The following is a 16,487-nucleotide window of genomic DNA, read 5'->3' as shown; positions in this document are numbered from 1 at the left end:
GAGAAGTGTCTCTTGTTGAATTTGTTGTTTCTTCCGGATTGAAACAAATCAATTATCTCGAAAATAACAACAATAGATTACTTGATCTTGCTTTTGTTAATGAGCCGAGCATGTTTGAGCTAACTGAGCCCCCTTTGCCGTTGATGAGAGTTGATTCGCATCACAGACCGTTCATAATGATATTAGATTTGGATACGGAATGTGTCGATACTGCAGTCGATTGCGATTTTGACTTCAATCGGTGTGATTTTTCAGCGTTGAATTCTGAGGTAGCGAATATTCAATGGGACGAAATTCTTACTGCTGGTTCGGTTGATGATGCTGTCACTGTGTTTATGGCACACTTTACGAAATAATGCGACGAATTGTTCCAATTAGAACGCGTACTAGGAGAAAGGAGAATCAGCCATGGTTTGATGCGGAATTGAAGAACTTTAAAAACCAGGTAAGGAAAGCGAGGAATAGATACCTGAAGTCCAGGAGCACATTGCACAAAGCCGAACTCCGTGATTTGGAGGGTCAATACAACAATTTGCATGCACAATGCTATCGAAACTATATTCAACGCATCGAAAGCAATATTCAACGTGATCCTAAATCCTTCTGGTCGTTCGTCAACAGTCGTAGGAACTCGAAAGGAATACCCCTTAATTTTCGCTATAAAGGAAGTTCGGCTGCTACGTCATTGGATGCCGCAAACATGTTCTCGACTTTCTTCCAAAGCGTGTTAAGTAATAACTCACCACCTTTGTTGGAATCGTACCTGAACACTTTGCCGCTGCACAACCTGAATTTATCTCATATTATTTTCTCTCGTGAGGATGTTCTCGTCAAGTTGCAGTCTTTAGATGCGTCCAAGGGAGCGGGACCCGATCATTTACCTCCATCGTTCATCCAAAACTGTGCGGACTCTCTCGCATTGCCAGTGTCCGTTATTTTCAATCGATCGTTGACTGACGCTGTTTTTCCTAGTTACTGGAAATCTGCTGCTATCACACCTGTGCACAAGAGTGGTAGCGTTCATGATGTGGAGAACTATCGGGCGATATCGATTCTCAGCTGCCTCCCGAAGGTATTTGAACGATTGATATACGACATTGTTTATCAGTCCGTGCGACATATAATCGTTGAGGAACAACATGGCTTCGTCAGTAAACGATCTACAACCACAAACCTTATGGCGTATGTATCCACCATCATCGACAAACTTGACAAGCGACAACAAGTTGATTCCATTTATGTTGACTTGTCAAAGGCCTTCGACCGTGTTCCGCATCGCCTTGCTGTCGAAAAGCTTAAACGCATTGGATTTCCGGACTGGTTAACGGATTGGATTGCTTCTTATCTCGCAGAACGAAGCGCCTTTGTTCGATTAGGCGATACACTTTCTACGCCTTTTGAATATCTGTTCTGGTGTGCCACAAGGCAGTCATCTTGGACCATTGCTCTTCATTTTGTTTATAAATGATCTTGGCACGGTTTTGAAATCTCCGAAATCTATGTTTGCCGATGATTTGAAATTCTACCGACTTATAAAATCTTTGGATTGTAAATTACTTCAGCTAGGCATTGACGCTTTGTTAAATTGGTGCACCATCAATGGAATGGAGGTGAATATAGAAAAATGCAGCGTGATTACATTCACTCGGATCCTATCACCGAACATGTTTAACTTTAAAATGTCGTCAGCCAACGTACACCGCAACTTCGTCGTCAAAGATTTGGGAGTTTATTTGGACAGTAAGGTAACTTTCTCCGAGCATGTAGCGTCTACTACCGCCAAAGCTTTCTGAATGTTAGGATTTTTAAGGCGAAACACTCAGTCGTTCCAGAATGTGTACAGTTTGAAAACGCTTTATTGTTCGCTTGTACGCAGCATCTTGGAGTATGCCGTTCCTGTTTGGGCTCCTTATCACGGTGTCCACATTAACAGCATTGAGAGGGTGCAGAAATGTTTCATCAGGTATGCTCTTCGCCTTTTACGTTGGACCGACCCAGTTCGTTTACCGCCGTATGTGCAACGTTGCGCATTAATCCACCTGCCTACGCTTGCTGACAGGAGAATAAAACATCAACGAACGCTTATTTTCGACATCCTGGACGGGAACATTGAAAGCAGCCAACTCTTGTTTCAACTTAATTTCAATGCACCTAGAAGACAAACACGCCAAGTGGACTTTTTCCGTTTACCGTTGTGCCGTACACAATTCGGACGAAACAACCCGTTAAATGTATGTTGTCGTGTGTTTAATCAAGTTTCATGTTTTTTCGATTTTAATGTTGCAAGATGTACTTTTAGTATTAGGATTAGTTGATAAGCCAGTCTGTGCGATTAATAGTCGAAGACCTATATATATATAAATAAATAAATAAATTCTGGTGGGAAAACTGAATTTTCCTAAAGGGGTTATATATTGTACTGAGCCAAAAAAATCGAAATTTTTTTTGAATCAATTTGAAGTTTATACTTTACTCAAATTTCCAACGCGACTGAGAACTAAGAAATCAATGCTTTTTCTTGAAAAGGGCGATACTAGCAGTGAAACCATTCAAAGAAAATCAACAGTGAATATTTCCAGACTTGGTTTTATTTCCTATTTAAGAACTATTGTGTTTTTACATCCTAGATTGCATGATTCAGTGATCGAAACCCAAAACTTCATAAAGTATTTGAAATTATTAAATTAAAATTTGTTTTTGCTATTGAAATTGACAAAATGATAGTGTCGCCCCTTTGGCGATTGTTTACTTTTTCGGTCCCACCTATCAGCATTGAAGTATGGCCTTTACATTTTTTTTTATAATAAGTACCGTTTTACACCACCGATTTCGTCCGGGTTTTTTCAATAGCGATCATTGTTACTATTTACAGCTGGTATCAGCTTGATAATCCTAAAAAAATACGAAGAAAACAGTTTCGCCTCTAAACTGCTAGCAAAAAAAGCATCGCCCTGTTTGTTTGCATGGAGCGTGGAGGGCGAAACTTTAAATAAACAAACAAAAATACAGTTTCGCCCGTTGTATTTTTTGCTGTAGTTTAAGAAAGCAATATCGTAGAATCAAAATTTTTAGGTTAATTTGTTGCGTTTCAAAGCCCTCATTCGCATGTATGAAAAAAGCCTTATGTTTACATTTGTAAGTATCGACCTTTTCACAAAAAAGCGTTGAAATGAAATCGCAGCTTCTGATATCACGCTATCTCTGAAGTGATCTCTGAAGACTTTTTCCAAGGGTGACTTCCCAGTAGTATCCTTGAGTTGAATGCTAATCCTAATGCCAAAGAACAAATAAACCTCTCGAAAACGAACCGTTTGGGAAAATCATCATCATTACTGGAATTTTTATTTTCACGAATCTTTTGGATAACCTTCCGTCACTTGCGTTAATGCACTGGGTGAACAGTGCTCTGAAAATCTAGCGAAATCGTCTTAGGGCACCAGCGGGTCTAATTCAGAGCCATCTGCGCGGCGAGTTAAATCTGTAAAGAATACTAAAAATTAATTTCTATTCCATAATTTTCAGTTCAGCAATTCGAGAGATCGTGCTCACCGCAAGCCATGAAAAATAGACTACGTTGTGAAGCGATGGTCACTATTTATTAAAAAATCACGGTTAAATAAAAAATTAAACTATTAAAAAAATTCAAATAGTTTATAATTTTCACAAACTTTTTAGGAAAAATTGTTTAATAAGCTTTCGTAATATTGTATAGGGAAAAAGCTGAAAATTTCAGTATTTTCTCTATCTGCAACATATAAACCCTTAAGTATACCAATTAATTGGTATACGAATTTAAATAGGTTCGCCAAATTTTGGAAGAAGTCTATAAAATAACCCCTTGAAAACTACCTAAAAATTGTTGTAGTTCGATGCAATAAAAAAATCTCCAAAAATAAAACGTACCTATTAATGTGAAACAGAGCGAATAATACATACAATAAAGACCCATTTTTAACAATCTCATGGTGTATTTTAGGCTGACAAAATGGGGACATTGACTAAATCGTGCAATTTTTTTTCTTTATAATAAACTGAAGCTGTTAAAATATTCTTTCCGTCCCTTGATGTAGTCTGATAACTATTTCTGATTATGATGAACTTTTTATTTTTGCATATTTCCATCTTCATGATAATGAAAACATGCTCAAGAAAGGATTTACTCGAATTCAGTCTTGTTTCTCTGCTAGAGCCCATCAAACATATGTTCATATTTGGTTGATAAAATCGGGGTTTCAATGTATTATAATAGATATTCAGCATTCGAAAAAGTTTCTTGTGAACGAGTGTAGAACGACTTTGTTTCTTCTTACTTGAAATCAGCGGCGTAGCCAGAAATTCGGTTTGGTGAAAATCGATCATACTGTCCAAACGGCATAATTCCGAAACCGTAATTTTTAAAGTTTGAATATTATGCAGAATTGATTTTTCAGAAAATAGTAACAGAGTTCGTGTCTTTAGCGATTTTGTTGAGACTTTATTGTAGTCATGAATATAAACCTGAAAAAATTGACCATAAATACTTCTTGGACGGTTTCCTCGTCAAAATTTTTTTATCAAATGATGCGCTGTTTAACGTTTGTAAAACTCATCGAAGATACTAAACCTCCGAAATTGGCGGTTTCAAAATGATGCTATCTTGACCTTAAATTACTGTTTTTGAACATTTGACCTATACATATAATTGGTCATACAACAAAAATCAAATGCTCATCAAAATCGATCAGAATCTGCTACAGTCGAATGGAAATCGTCATTTTTCATAAATTTCTCTCTACATTCGGAAAGTGTTATCCTCGTTATTAATCATATTACGTTTTCGTCTCAACTCGACGCATTCCCCAAAAAACCTGTCTTAATCCACCTAGTGGTGCAATTGTGCTTGTCTTATTTGTCCAGACTACGATTCCATGGCTGGTTATGTTCAATACAATGGTGGAAAGGAATATTACATGTTCAGTATGATATGCACATACGTACAATGGATCGACAGCCACGATCTTGAAATACTATGTGATACTGAAACATCGCTTGAAACCAGCGGCGGATCATGGAGAAAGATCCGGGAGGTCCAGGTCCTGCCGAAAATTTTCAACTTGTTAAGAAATTTTAAACTAGTTTTAATTTTAAAGTAGCAACCCCTCACTGCATATTCCCTCCGGGCCGGTATGATTGTCGATTTTTAGAGTGATTGCATAACCTTTCTATATGAGAAAGGCAAAAATGTACCAAAGTCCAAAAAAGTCAATTTTTGTCAAACATCTCAATGTTTCATGCATTTTAAAGTCATTTGTCATCAAAAATACAAATTTGATTTTGAAAATTTTTCATTTCAGTTTATATGGGAATTTGCTGTGTGATTGCACTCTTCAACTCGTAACTCCGTAACCGTAACCGGAAGTCCAATCAATAAAAAATTCAATTGCAGCCGATGGGAAGGTTGTACCTTTCATTTGAGACTAACTTTGTGCAAATCGATCCAGCCATCTCTGAGAAACAGAGGTCACATTTTTTTCCACATATACACATACACACACATACATACACACACAGACATTTTCCGATCTCGACGATCTCATTCGATTGGCATATGATACTCGGCTCTTCGGGTCGGGATTAGATTGACGAATTTTAGAGTGAATGAGAAAGGCGAAAACATTTTTAGCAAATGTTGAAAGTTATGCATTTTTGGTGAGCAGTTCTATGTTTCATAGACATTAAATCAATTGTAACTTCGCTTCCTATTAAATAAAGACCCTTATTACAGTACATTTCTAAAAAAACGAGCTCAATTTGAAAATAAATCTGAGGATTATGATTGATTACAGAACTCTGGAATTTTCTATTGGAATGTTTTCAGGCAGGAATTTGATATTGATGCTATTAGACAATTGTGAAATCAAGACCAATAGATCAGTTACATATCAGGACCGCATTCCGACAATTTATCAAAAGTCCTCATGATGTTTACAACATCAGGTTATCAATCTACGGATCAGATAATTGTTATTGTAATATTGATTTGAATCAGTCTGCATCAATAAATTTTCAACTTCAATCCAATTTTTTTTTGGGTGTGGCGGGGGGGGGGGGGGACTGTATGGTGTTAAACCCCAAAACATTCTCTTGGCTACGCCGTTGCTTAGAGTTATTTATTTCGCTTTTCATTTTCCGATATGTTTCAGATCGATCCGATGGTCATAAGTTAGAAAAATTGCAGTCAGAAGGTTCGCACAAATGAACATTTTTGTACTGATAAGATATCAAGTTCCTTCCAGACAACTTGGAAGTGTTCGGTGATTATTTCTAGCGGTTGTAGATAGTAAAATGAAATACAAAATTCGTTTTAACGAAATAATGTTTAGCTTATTTCAATGGATTATTACTATATTGAACAATAAATAGGCGACAAAGAGTAATCAACAAACAACAAGCTATAACTTTTAAAGTATTCAAAATAGATATTTAAAGTGTTTAGTAAAGTTATTCGCAAAAGTAAGAGCTACAAATTTGCTGAAGACATCATTTCGATATAATCACTTCCAAGAAAATTTGTGAAAATATCTCGCTCATAGGGGGATTAATCAGCAAAAGCACAATACCAAAAGAAGGGGCATATTACCTTCATTAAATTCTCCGAAGATACTATTGACCTAAAATAAGCCGTTTTGGCGTTAATAATAGATTACATGTTTTTGGTCATATTTCTGGCAATGGGAAATGATAAAAATCTTTTGTCCGCATTTAATGTTAAATATCTCTTTTGATAATAGTCCGATTTCAACAAGCTATAGCTTGTTCGAAAGGTATTCGTTCGTGTCTAAAAACATATAAATTGTTAATCTATATTGTCAATTTCGGCAGATAATTAAAAAAAACTGAAAAAAACGCCATTTTTACGCATTCAAACATTCATATCTTGGAAACTGAACATCAGAATTTAAAACAAATTAATAGCGTTCATACTGTTTTTTAGTTCTTTCATTTAAAATCGTTTTGGATAAGATCGGTTCAGCCATTGCTGAGAAACACGAATGAGAATTTGTCCGTTACATACACACACACAGACATTATCACAAATCGTCGAGCTGAGTCGATTGGTATATAAGACTCGGCCCTCCGGGCCTCGGAAAAAATCTTGAAAGTTTGAGCGAATTCTATACATTTCTTTTATAACAAATGTAAAAAGTTACGTAACATTTTTGGATTACAAAAAACATCTTGCGTTTAAAATGAACACTCCGTGATCTCTCATGATTTTATCATATTTTGAATAATAAGAAAATAATATTCTAGTACTGAAATGAATTTCAATCTTCTCCAGATATCGATATGCATGAAATTGTGAGATTGTATCTATTAGAAACACGTTTTACATTTCTTATAAAAGAAATGTATAGAATTCGCTCAAACTTTCAAGATTTTTTCCGAGGCCCGGAGGCCGGATCTTATATACCAATCGACTCAGCTCGACGATTTGGGACAATGTCTGTGTGTATGTAACGGACAAATTCTCATTCGTGTTTCTCAGCAATGGCTGAACCGATCTTATCCAAACCAATTTTAAATGAAAGAACTAAAAAACAGTATGAACGCTATTAATTTGTTTTTGATTCTGATGTTTAGTTTCCAAGATATGAATGTTTGAATGCGTAAAAATGGCGTTTTTGCAGTTTTTTAAATTATCTGCCGGAATTGACAATATAGATTAACAATTTATATGTTTTTAGACAGCTTTAACGAATACCTTTCGAACAAGCTATATATTGTTGAAATCGGACTATTATCAAAAGAGATATTTAACATTAAATGCGGACGAAAGATTTTTATCATTTCCCATTGCCAGAAATATGACCAAAAACATGTAATTTATTATTAACGCCAAAACGGCTTATTTTAGGTCAATAGTATTCTCGGAGAATTTAATGAAGGTAATATGCCCCTTCTTTTGGTATTGTGCTTTTGTTGATTAATCCCCCTATGAGTGAGATATTTTCACAAATTTTCTTGGAAGTGATTATATCGAAATGATGCCTTCAGCAAATTTGTAGCTCTTACTTTTGCGAATAACTTTACTAAACACTTTAAATATCTATTTTGAATACTTTAAAAGTTATAGCTTGTTGTTTGTTGATTACTCTTTGTCGCCTATTTATTGTTCAATATAGTAATAATCCATTGAATTAAGCCAAACATTATTTCGATAAATCGAATTTTGTATTTCATTTTTCTATCTACAACCGCTAGAAATAATCACCGAACACTTCCAAGTTGTCTGGAAGGAACTTGATAACTTATCAGTGCAAAAATGTTCATTTGTGTGAACTTTCTGACTGCAATTTTTCAAACTTATGACCATCGGATCGATCTGAAACCTTTCGGAAAATGAAAAGCGAAATAAATAACTCTAAGCAACGGCGTAGCCAAGAGAATGTTTTGGGGTTTAACACCATACAGTCCCCCCCCACCACACCAAAAAAAAATATTGGATTGGAGTTGAAAATTTATTGATGCAAACTGATTTAATTCAATATTACAATAACAATTATCTGATCCGCAGATTGAAAACCTGTTGTTGTAAACATCATGAGGACTTTTGATAAATTGTCGGAATGCGGTCCTGATATGTAACTGATCTATTGGTCTTGATTTCACAGTTGTCTAATAGCATCAATATCAAATTCCTGCCTGAAAACATTCCAATAGAAAATTCCAGAGTTCTGTAATCAATCATAATCCTCAGATTTATTTTCAAATTGAGCTCGTTTTTGTAGCAATGTACTGTAATAAGGGTCTTTATTTAATAGGAAGCGAAGTTACAATTGATTTAATGTCTATGAAACATAGAACTGCTCACCAAAAAAATGCATAACTTTCAACATTTGCTAAAAATGTTTTCGCCTTTCTCATTCACTCTAAAATTCGTCAATCTAATCCCGACCGAGAAGGCCGAGTGTCATATGCCAATCGACTCAGTTCTCAGTGTGTGTATGTATGTGTGTATGTGTGTATGTGAAAAAAATATGACCTCTGTTAATCAGAGATGGCTGGATCGATTTGCACAAAGTTAGTCTCAAATGAAAGGTACAACCTTCCCATCGGCTGCAATTGAATTTTTTATTGATTGGACTTCCGGTTCCGGAGTTACGAGTTGAAGAGTGCAATCACACAGCAAATTCCCATATAAACTGAAATGAAAAATTTTCAAAATCAAATTTGTACTATGCTATATTTCACCCTAAGGAGGAAAATTTGGTAAAAACCAAAATTTTTCACTAGGGTGAAAATTTGTTGGTAAAAACCAGTGTTTGTACAGGAGGGCACAAATCCTTATTTCATACTATGTTGCGTTTCGGCTTCGCCTCATCAGAAACCGACACTAACACATTGTCGGAATAGATTAGCGCCGGCTTGACGCAAATCCCTTAAAACTAAAACACACTATGTGTTTCAATCAAACGACTGATCAAACGTGATGTCCCGTTCGAGCAGAAGTTCTGTTTATGCCGATGAGACACAAGTGAAGCCGAAACTTGTCTTGGCTTAGCAGGCCTATGCGAAAGCACTATGCTATATTTCACCCTAAGGAGGAAAATTTGGTAAAAACCAAAATTTCTCACTAGGGTGAAAATTTGTTGGTAAAAACCAGTCTTTGTACAGGAGGGCACAAATCCTTATTTCATACTATGTTGCGTTTCGGCTTCGCCTCATCAGAAACCGACACTAACACATTGTCGGAATAGATTAGCGCCGGCTTGACGCAAATCCCTTAAAACTAAAACACACTATGTGTTTCAATCAAACGACTGATCAAACGTGATGTCCCGTTCGAGCAGAAGTTCTGTTTATGCCGATGAGACACAAGTGAAGCCGAAACTTGTCTTGGCTTAGCAGGCCTATGCGAAAGCACTATGCTATATTTCACCCTAAGGAGGAAAATTTGGTAAAAACCAAAATTTCTCACTAGGGTGAAAATTTGTTGGTAAAAACCAGTCTTTGTACAGGAGGGCACAAATCCTTATTTCATACTATGTTGCGTTTCGGCTTCGCCTCATCAGAAACCGACACTAACACATTGTCGGAATAGATTACCAAATTTTCCTCCTTAGGGTGAAATATAGCATAGTGCTTTCGCATAGGCCTGCTAAGCCAAGACAAGTTTCGGCTTCACTTGTGTCTCATCGGCATAAACAGAACTTCTGCTCGAACGGGACATCACGTTTGATCAGTCGTTTGATTGAAACACATAGTGTGTTTTAGTTTTAAGGGATTTGCGTCAAGCCGGCGCTAATCTATTCCGACAATGTGTTAGTGTCGGTTTCTGATGAGGCGAAGCCGAAACGCAACATAGTATGAAATAAGGATTTGTGCCCTCCTGTACAAAGACTGGTTTTTACCAACAAATTTTCACCCTAGTGAGAAATTTTGGTTTTTACCAAATTTTCCTCCTTAGGGTGAAATATGGCATAGTGCTTTCGCATAGGCCTGCTAAGCCAAGACAAGTTTCGGTTTCACTTGTGTCTCATCGGCATAAACAGAACTTCTGCTCGAACGGGACATCACGTTTGATCAGTCGTTTGATTGAAACACATAGTGTGTTTTAGTTTTAAGGGATTTGCGTCAAGCCGGCGCTAATCTATTCCGACAATGTGTTAGTGTCGGTTTCTGATGAGGCGAAGCCGAAACGCAACATAGTATGAAATAAGGATTTGTGCCCTCCTGTACAAAGACTGGTTTTTACCAACAAATTTTCACCCTAGTGAGAAATTTTGGTTTTTACCAAATTTTCCTCCTTAGGGTGAAATATAGCAACTTCTGCTCGAACGGGACATCACGTTTGATCAGTCGTTTGATTGAAACACATAGTGTGATTTAGTTTTAAGGGATTTGCGTCAAGCCGGCGCTAATCTATTCCGACAATGTGTTAGTGTCGGTTTCTGATGAGGCGAAGCCGAAACGCAACATAGTATCATCAAATTTGTATTTTTGATGACAAATGACTTTAAAATGTATGAAACATTGAGATGTTTGACAAAAATTGACTTCTTTGGACTTTGGTACATTTTTGCCTTTCTCATATAGAAAGGTTATGCAATCACTCCAAAAATCGTCAATCATACCGGCCCGGACGGAGTATGCAGTGAGGGGTTGCTACTTTAAAATTAAAACTATTTTAAAATTTAATTTTCGGCAGGACCTGGACCTCCCGGATCTTTCTCCATGATCCGCCGCTGGTTTCAAGCGATGTTTCAGTATCACATAGTATTTCAAGATCGTGGCTGTCGATCCATTGTACGTATGTGCATATCGTACTGAACATGTAATATTCCTTTCCACCATTGTATTGAACATAACCAGCCATGGAATCGTAGTCTGGACAAATGAGACAAGCACAATTGCACCACTAGGTGGATTAAAACAGGTTTATATTTTGGGAATGCGTAGAATTGAGACGAAAACGTAATATGATTAATAACGAGGATAACACTTTCCGAATGTAGAGAGAAATTTATGAAAAATGACGATTTCCATTCGACTGTAGCAGGTTCTGATCGATTTTGATGAGCATTTGATTTTTGTTGTATGACCAATTATATGTATAGGTCAAATGTTCAAAAACAGTAATTTAAGGTCAAGATAGCATCATTTTGAAACCGCCAATTTCGGAGGTTTAGTACCTTCGATGAGTTTTACAAACGTTAAACAGCGCATCATTTGATAAAATAATTTCGACGGTATATCGTCCAAGAAGTATTTATGGTGAATTTTATTCATATTCAAAAATCACGGTTTCGGAATTATGCCGTTTGGACAGTATGATCGATTTTCACCAAACCGAATTTCTGGCTACGCCGATGATTTCAAGTAAGTAGAAACAAAGTCGTTCTACACTCGTTCAAAAGAAACTTCTTCGAATGCTGAATATCTATTATAACACATTGAAACCCCGATTTTATCTAGCAGGCGAACAAGACTGAATTCGAGTAAATCCTTTCTTGAGCATGTTTTCATTATCATGAAGATATGCGAAATATGCGAAAATAAAAAGTTCATCATAATCAGAAATAGTTATCAGACTACATCAAGGGACGAGAAGAATATTTTAACAGCTTCAGTTTATTATAAAGAAAAAAAAATGTCCCGATTTAGTCAATGTCCCCATTTTGTCAGCCTAAAATACACCATGAGACTGATAAAAATGGGTCTTTATTGTATGTATTATTCGCTGTGTTTCAAATTAATAGGTACATTTCTTTTTTGGAGATTTTTTATCGCATCGAAGTACAACAATTTTTAGGTAGTTTCAATTCGTATACCAATTTATTGGTATAGTTAAGGGTTTATATGTTGCAGATAGAGAAAATACTGAAATGTTCAGCTTTTTTCCTACACAATATTACGAAAGCTTATTAAACAATTTTTCCTAATAAGTTTGTGAAAATTATAAACTATTTGAAATTTTTTAATAGTTTAATTTTTTATTTAACCGTGATTTTTTAATAAATAGTGACCATCGCTTCACAACGTAGTCTATTTTTCATGGCTTGCGGTGAGCACGATCTCTCGAATTGCTGAACTGAAAATTATGGAATAGAAATTAATTTTTAGTATTCTTTACAGACCCGCTGGTGCCCTAACACGATTTCGCTAGATTTTCAGAGCACTGTGCACCCAGTGCATTAACGCAAGTGACGGAAAGTTATCGAAAAGTTTCGTGAAAATGAAAATTCCAGTAATGATGATGATTTTCCCAAACGGTTCGTTTTCGTGAGGTTTTTATTTGTTCTTTGGCATTAGGATTAGCGATAATAATTCAAATCCAGGATACTACTGGGAAGTCACCTTTAGAAAAAGTCGATGTCGAAGTAAAATTTGGAACTATGCACGCATGCACTTCAGAAGTAGCTTGATATCAGGAGCTGCGATTTCATTTCAACGCTTTTTTGTGAAAAGGGCGATACTTACAAATGTAAACATAGGGCTTTTTTCATACATGCGAATGAGGGCTTTGAAACGCAACAAATTAACCTAAAAATTTTGATTCTACGATATTGCTTTCTTAAACTACAGCCAAAAATACAACGGGCGAAACTGTATTTTTGTTTGTTAATTTAAAGTTTTGCCCTCCACGCTCCATGCAAACAAACAGGGCCATACTTTTTTTGCTAGCAGTTTAGAGGCGAAACAGTTATTTTTGTATGTTTTTTAGGATTATCAAGCTGATACCAGCTGTAAATAGTAACAATGATCTCTATTGAAAAAAACATGGACGAAATCGGTGGTGTAGAACGGTAGTTATTGTAAAAAAACGTAAGGGCGATACTTCAATGCTGATAGGTGGGACCGAAAAAGTAAACAATCGCCAAAGGGGCGATACTATCATTTTGTCAATTTCAATAGCAAAAACAAATTTTAATTTAATAATTTCAAATACTTTATGAAGTTTTGGGTTTCGATCACTGTATCATGCAATCTAGGATGTAAAAAAACACAATAGTTCTTAAATAGGAAATAAAACCAAGTCTGGAAATATTCACTGTTGATTTTCTTTGAATGGTATCACTGCTAGTATCGCCCTTTTTGCGTTGCGTTGCGTTGCGTTGCGTTGTGACGATGATTTTGGCGGATTGCACACTGACTTCATCATGTTTGACTGCTGATTATCTAATAAGAGTTGCTTAGGAAGTGGTAAGTAGGAATTCATACCAATCCGACCCATATTAAAACCTCAACAGCATGATAGCCATCATTGCCGGCCGCCCCCATCTCCATCGTTCACGGGGAAGGATAAAGGATAAGGTAGACGGGAAGTGTTGATGCTCCACCTACTTAACGGAAGGACGACGATTCATCAGACTCTTCCATAGGTGTCGCGGAGTTGGTGGTTTGGAAGGGTATCAGGTCTAGGATTCGCTCCAAGCAAACGATGCGACCTGTAAAGCATTTTTTATTAGGTAGTTGTTTAGTTAGTCTTCGAGTGCACGATCACTCGAAAAAGAGATGATCTTGTTTAGTTTTTGGTTATTTTTAAACTCTGGGCAGCCGGCTACCGAGAGTATACTATGTTCCCTAAACAAAATCAATTTGAACTCCACACGGCCGACCGTGGGAGTATTGCCTAGAAAAGCTAATCTTATCCGCGTAATGGGCCGGATCACTATTTATTGCAACAGTATTTGGACAGAATTCGCTACTTCTTCTCTACGATATATTTATTGGCTTGAAAACTACCGAGTGATAACACATTATACAGGCAAAAATAGCGAGAGATGTTATAAATCAAGGAAAATATTTCTTATTTTCCATATCGGATTGTTTGTGGAATACAAGTATACGAGCGATAATACCGAACACTGAAGGGAAATATAAAGGATTGTTAACCTGATGCACGGGCTTGTTAGCAATAACGGAGCTTTAAATTAGGTTCATAAAAACAGACGCGGCGAATTTTCAATACGTATTGACCCGTCTTCATAGATACTAGTCAGATTAGTCGTATTGGGGCTAATTTCCGATCAACTATTCATTTTTACGGCAATGTTTTCTCGACTAGATCTGTTCGCACCCTCTCATTCTGTTCGCACCCTCTCATTCTGCGGTCTAAGGACCAAATATCATCAATAGACTTAGACTCGCGTGGAGGCATGAGATAGGAAACTTGTAAGAATTTTGCTATCCCACCGTTTGACTACCAGAATGGATTGGAGAACAGTAATACTAGCAAATACCGACTACCATAAGAGCGGTGCAAATTTGAACGAGTGACGTAGAGTACTGCACTGAAAAAAGGACCAGGAGTGCGATTTTACGAAGTTTTAGCTTCCGATGGCCCTACATTTTCTGACAAAGTGAAGTTCTTGAATGTTGAGATTTTTATTACTGTTTAGAAAAGCAAAAGTATCATAAAGCTAGTGTCAGGCCTTCATGAGACCTCAAGGAGTCACTTTTGGAGGTATTCGTAAATGTAGATTTGTCAGTAGACGGTTCCAAATATAATAGAAAAATACCTAATTTAACACAACTACAGATCACTTGCAACATAAAAAGCTTTTTGTGAAATTCGACAGCTCCATCTTAGGCCAATTCAATAAATTTCCTACATGAAAGTTTCCATTTTTTAAAAACGGTTTTTAAACCAAAGCTTTGGAAGTTAAACCTTGGCGTGGAAGTGCCGGTATATTAATATATTCTGTTACTTAGTGTAGAATTAGATTTCGTCATTTACGGCTAATATACAACCGCCAGAAGAAACTTAAAACGTTGGTACACAATCAAGAAAGGCGAATCAGAAAAGGTGAGTATATGTCAGTGATTCACTAAATACAGACTGGAAAGAGGGTAATATGGAAAACCTTAAGGTCCGTCCAGATTAAGTCTTCGGTACGGAGCAAAACGTCGGCCTAGGAACTCCTAGCATGTTGTTAGTCGCCTCTTACGACATGGGAGCAGTTCCCAGAGGTTCTATTCTTGGTTGAAATAGTGCAAAAAGATTTCAGCCCGCCGGACACCACACGGCTTGTATCACTGCTAGTATCGCCCTTTTCAAGAAAAAGCATTGATTTCTTAGTTCTCAGTCCCGTTGGAAATTTGAGTAAAGTATAAACTTCAAATCGATTCAAAAAAAAATTTCGATTTTTTTGGCTCAGTACAATATATAACCCCTTTAGGAAAATTCAGTTTTCCCACCACAATATAGATATTTTATTAACAGAGCATTAACAATAATTCGTTAGTATGTCTATTTTATGGGCCATTTTTTCGCTTTCCCATTGATTTGGTTGGAGATTTCTAGCACTGATATTGTCCTATGCTGATTTGAGCGATTCTCTGAGTCCTGCCACTATCCCATGTAGTATGTGTTATCAAAAACATCGCGAAGCATCAAGTTCTAAATGTTCTCAAACGATATAATATCCGAAGAGTGATAAGAGTTATAAGAAATGTCTCATCACACTGTTAGGTGGATTAAACACGTTTTTCATTGCTGGTCTCAACGCAATAATATTTTTGTATCTCTAAAGATGGGATCAACGTCTTTTGTCAATGATTTTTTATCTTTGTGGCAATGGTACCCAAATTGTCAAGAGAAGATACCAGTATTCAAATATCTGCATTTACTCAGATAGTCAAGCAGCACTAAATGCCCTAAGGGCTCCTACATGTCGCTCAAAACTAATATGGGAGTACATCCTTGCACTCCGACAATTGGCGGAGAAAAATCATGTCAATCTATACTGGGTTCCAGGAAATTGTGGAGTTGCAGGGAATGAAAAAGCCGAGGAGTTAGCATGAATTCTGCGGGTTCTCATCGAGTGCCCTCAAATAGAGCTGAGGAAGTGGGAGATCGCAGCTATAAATAACAATTGAGGTACCGGACCTGAACTGCGACAATTAAAGAAATTGATTTCACCTAACGATAAAAAAGCCTGGAGTTGCTTATGTGGTTTTCGTTTGAAGCGAAACTGAGTCAGTTTCTAACCCCAGCTGCC

The 16,487-nt window shown here is 36.7% G+C and overlaps 1 protein-coding gene across 1 annotated transcript in view; it reads right to left on the bottom strand.

Moving 5' to 3' along the window:
- Nucleotides 1–16,487, bottom strand: part of LOC131683273 (uncharacterized) — a 625,702-nt gene that overhangs the window by 209,642 nt on the left and 399,573 nt on the right. The window lies entirely within an intron of this gene.

This window comes from Topomyia yanbarensis, chromosome 2 (assembly GCF_030247195.1).
Source record: "Topomyia yanbarensis strain Yona2022 chromosome 2, ASM3024719v1, whole genome shotgun sequence".
Classification (NCBI taxonomy): Eukaryota; Metazoa; Arthropoda; class Insecta; order Diptera; family Culicidae; genus Topomyia; species Topomyia yanbarensis.
This window is presented reverse-complemented; position numbering and strand designations above follow the sequence as displayed.